This window comes from Alligator sinensis, unplaced genomic scaffold, assembly GCF_000455745.1.
Source record: "Alligator sinensis unplaced genomic scaffold, ASM45574v1 scaffold972_1, whole genome shotgun sequence".
NCBI lineage: Eukaryota > Metazoa > Chordata > Crocodylia > Alligatoridae > Alligator > Alligator sinensis.
In genome coordinates, this window is record NW_005843039.1 from 7,357 (window position 1) to 12,253 (window position 4,897).

At 46.5% G+C, this 4,897-nt stretch overlaps 1 long non-coding RNA gene across 1 annotated transcript in view; it reads left to right on the top strand.

Annotated features, from left to right (window-relative positions):
• The first annotated feature begins 2 nt into the window (after positions 1–2).
• LOC102388231 overlaps positions 3–4,897 on the top strand; it is a 37,695-nt gene continuing 32,800 nt past the window's right edge. Inside the window, exon 1 of the long non-coding RNA XR_325296.3 lies at positions 3–39. This is a non-coding gene — a long non-coding RNA (uncharacterized LOC102388231). The remainder of the gene's footprint in view (positions 40–4,897) is intronic.

Here is a 4,897-nt window from a genome sequence, read left to right on the forward strand (position 1 = left end):
ACCACTGCCTGGCTAGAGAGCTGCTGGTATCACCTGGAGGTAAAGGAGGAGCTGTAGGGGATGGTCAGGAGGCTCCTAGTATGACCTAAAACTGCACCCTGCCGGGAGTGGGTGGCCTGGTGGGTTTCTCAGTGGCACAGGAGCCCCCAGGAAATACCAGGCCAGCTACCACCCTGGTGAAAGGTGGGGTGGGGCACCTTAACCCCTAGCCCCCACAACCGGGTGGGTTACCGTTTTGTTGGAGGGTTGGGAAGGTGGGCCCCATGGTGAAAGAGAAACGGGCCATGGACTCAGGCCTGTCTGAATTTCCCCTGACTGGCCCATGCTGGGGCCAGGACCAGAAGGATCAAAGGGCCGGGGGCCCACCACGAGGGACGCCCAAGAGCTGAGGGCCTGGGGTTCTGACTGGCTTTTAGGTGGGCCAGGGCTAGAAAGCTGAAGGTCCCAGTGGGGGGATCACACCTGAAGGGGGATCAGTTCAGGGAGCTATGTTGCCTGGTATGACGGCAGAAGAGACCGCCTGAAGGGAGGAATCCAGCTGGGGTTCAATAGTAGGGTTCTGGGGCCCAGTGTGGGGGCCGGTGATGATGAGAACTATAGATGCCATCTGCGAGGCTTGGGCTGCGGTGTAGGGGAGGAATGGAGCTGCAGATCGTGCCCCCTGGCATCGGGGCACAATCGGGGCAGGAAATGGGCAGCCTCCCACTTATTAACATCTATTTAACTAATTAAAACAAGGCGTGGTGGGCGAGAATGCGGGCAGTTAGCCCAGGAACAGGTGGGCGGGCCACAGCGAGATCAGCCCCGAGCAGGCTCCCTGTTACAAGGAGTCAGTGAGAGAGAGACTGTCTATATTTAGTCCTCCCAAGAAATCACTCTCTCTCTCTAATATCTCAGTTCTAATCCTCAAAGGGAATTTACAAAACCCTTTTCATAGACAAGCCTATCAACTTCACTTCATGAGCCTCCTGAATACAAAAAATCATGAACTAAATATAGACATTGATTTTAGGACACATTATAACCTGCCTGACATCCGACTCCCCGGGTACCTTTCCACTACTTACCTGCTACATTCATCCCCTTTCCATCCCTCTCCACACACCCCCCCCCCCCCCCCCCCCTTCCCCTCAGCCTGTGTCTCACCCACTGACTCCTCAATTTACATCTTCACTGACTGGCTTTCTTGCATGCAGACCAGCCTCTGGCTTCTTTACCATTCATTTCATCCAGGAAGAATACACACCGACTGCAGATGCTTCTTCAGCCTGACAAAGGGTATTTAAATCCGAAAGGTTGCTAAGAAGAATTTTGCCAATTCTTTGAGTTAGTCTAATAAAAGATATCAGATTTACCCTTGTCTGCCCATGTCCTTAGACCAACATGGCTGTAACCTACACCTCTGTAAGGATAACAAGAAGGGTTTCTACAAGTATGTTGGCAAGAAGAGTAAGGTCGCAGAAAGTGTGGGTCCCTTACTGAATGGGGGAGGCAACCTAGTGACAGATGAGGAGACGGCTGAAGTGCTCAATGCCTTTTTAACCTTGGACTTCACAGGCAAGGTCAGCTTCCAGATTACTGTACCAGGCAGCACAGTTGGGAAGGAGGTGAGAAGCCCTCAGTGGTGAAATAACAGGTTAGGGACTATTTAAAAAAGCTGGACATGTACAAGTTCATGAGACTGGGTGTGATGCATCTGAGGCTGCTGAGGGAGTTAGCTGATGTGATTGTAGAGCCACTGGCCATTATATTTGAAAACTTGTGGTGATCAGGGGAGGTCCCGGACAATTGGAAAAGGGCAAATATAGTGTCCATCTTTAAGAAAGGGAAGATCCAGGGAACTACAGACCAGTCAGCCTCACTTTAGTCCCTGGAAAAATCATGTAGCAGATCCTTAAGAATCCATTTCTAAGCACTTGGAGGAGAAGAAAGGGATTTGGAACAGTCAGCATGGATTCACCAAGGGCAAGTCATGCCTGACCATCCTGAGTGCCTCTGTGTATGCAGGGAAAGCAGTGGACATAAAAGCTTTGCTTAAGTCAAGGTATATTGATACCATCTCCCACAACATTCTTGCAAGCAAGCTGAGGAAGTATGGGCTGTATGACTGGGCTGTAAGGTGGATAGAAAGCTGGATGGATTGTCGGGCTCAATGGGTAGCAATCAATGGCTCAATGTCTAGCTGGCAGCTGGTATCAAGTGGAGTGCCCCAGGGGTCAGTCCTGGGGCTGCTTTTGTTCAATATCTTCATTAATGATTTGAAAGATGGGATGGATTGTACCCTCAGCAAGTTCACAGATGACACCAAACAGAAGGGTGTAGCAGATACGCTGGAGGGTAGGGCTATAAAGTGGAGGATTAGGCCAAAAGAAATCTCATGAGGTTCAACAAGGACAAGTGCAAAGTCCTACACTCAGTATTTGCAACTCTCATGATTTTTGGTGTTGTTCTTAAAGTCTACACTTCAGAAATGTGAAAAACGTAGTTCTTTCTTTATATATATAAAAGAAAGGACCCTGAGTCCTTTTCTACAGAGCTGCTGCTTAGCCAGTCAGTCCCCAGGCTATAGCAGTGCATGGGATTCTTCTGTCCTAAGTGCATAGTGTTGCCAACTCATGACTTTTGCCATTGTTCTTAAAGTCTATGCTTTGGGAATGTAAAAAACTTAGCCCTTTCTATATATATATTGCTGGCATGCTGGTAGTGCTCCTACTAATGCAACCCAGTATGCTATGCCGTTAGCCTTTTGGCAACAAGGACACACTGCTGGTTCATATCCAGCTTATTGTCCACGGTAACCCCCAGGTCCTTTTCTTCAGATATATATATATATATCCTGGGGGTTACCATGGACAATAAGCTGGATATGAGCCAGCAGTGTGTCCTTGTTGCCAAAAGGCTAACGGCATAGCATACTGGGCTGCATTATTAGGAGCATTTCCAGCAGATCAAGAGAAATAATTATTCCACTCTATTCTGCTCTGGTGAGGTCACATCTGTGGCTAATTTTGGGGCCCCCACTATAGAAAGGATGTAGATAAGCTGGAAAGTACAGCAGAGAGCAACAAAAATGGTTTGGGGGCTGGGGCACATGACTTATGAGAAGAGGCTGAGGGAACTGGGTTTATTTAGTTTGGGGAAGAGGTGACTGGGAGAGGATTTAATAGCAGCCTTTAACTATCTGAAGTGGGGGGAGGGGGTTCCAAAGAGGATAGAACTAGACTGTTCTCTGGGGTGACAGATGACAGAACAAGGAGCAATGATCTCAAGTTGCAGCAAGGAAGGTTTAGGTTGGATGTTAGAAAAAAAAAATCTCACTAGAAGGGTGGTGAAACACTGGAAGAAGTTACCTAGAGAGGTGGTAGACTCTCAATTCTGGAGGTTTTTAAGGCCTGGCTTGACAAATCCCTGGCTGGAATGATCTAGCTGGGGCTGGTCCTGCTTTGAGTAGGGGGTGGGACTAAATGACCCCCTGAGGTCCCTTCCAACCCCAATTTCCTATGATTCTGTGGATGTGCCAAAACAAAACAAAACAAAACAAAACAGAATTTGCTGAAAACCTTATGGTAGACAGAGCTTTGAGCAGAAGCTCACTTCGTCAGATGCTGTGAAAGGACCTGAAGAAAGCAGAAAGAAGAAGAGAAAAATTAGAGCACAAAAGAGAAGGGAGAGTGGGGAGAGAGAAATCCAGGGGAGTGGGGCAGATAGAAGAGAAAAGCAAGCAAGCAGTAAACCTAGAGAAACAAAGAGGGTCACAACAGCTAATCCAAGTAATGAGATACAAATCTATAGTCCCTGTTTAATGATATTTAATACAATTCAGTTTGTAGATGATTTCTTTTTCTGCAGTTTCCCATTTACACTGATTTCTAATTTTTTTTTCCCCCGAGAACAGCAATCCTGAGGTCAGAGCTTTGTCAAATGAAGCCATACTAGCGTCTATGTAGAGCCTTGCAGCTATACTACTAGTTTGTGTAGTCTGGGCAATTTGTGGGGAAAAAATTATTGCAAGGGTGTTGGAAGGGCAGCCAGGCCCTTTGGGAAAGTCAGGAGCAGCTTCAGCTATGCTGTGCATTGGAACAGTATGAATTTAAAAACTGATGCTGGCTTGTTTAGACCTAGGATATCGTTCTCCCTGAATATCTTCTTTCTATGCTGGAAGAATGAGTTTGCTGTATGTAAAACTATGTACATCCACTATCATTAGAGGTGGCGTTGCCCAAAGCTACCGTATTATGTATCCGTATTACCCCAGATAGAAGAACTGAGAGCAGTCTGTGGCTCTGCCAACAGACCTAAGCTCAGAAGAGTTTAGTTCCTGGCACTGCCATGGATATTCTGTACAGCCTCAGGCAACCAGTGAGGGCAAGATTCTTCAAAGTGCTTAGAACCTGGCAGCTCCAACTGTGAGCAGTGGATTCCCAGCATTGAGCATCTGGCCACCTCACTTAGGGGCCTAAATGCAAGATAAGCTGAGATGAGCTCTTTGAAAATATGGCCTCTGCTGTGGAGGCTTATATAGCCATAAGCTATAAAAGGATGTGAACCTTTATTTATCTGTGCTCTTTAAACTGTGAGTATTGCAGCCAAGTACTTCCTCTCACACTGTGAAGGTATACGGACAGCATATAGCAAAACAAGACCCAGTCTTGCTTGGGGCAGATAGATTGTGCCATAATATAAATAAACCTTAGAATAGAGTATCTTTTAGCAAACCCCAAATGTTGATTTATCAATTTCATCATATGTACACAATGCATATAGTTGTAAAAGGAAGTTGGCTGTTGAGTATCTCTTTCTTTTCTCTAGGTTATTTAAGGCAATGAAATGTAGGAAAAATGAGAAGTGTTCAGTGGTGTGCAGGCAAATACAGGCATGGGCTGTGCAGGTGAAGCAT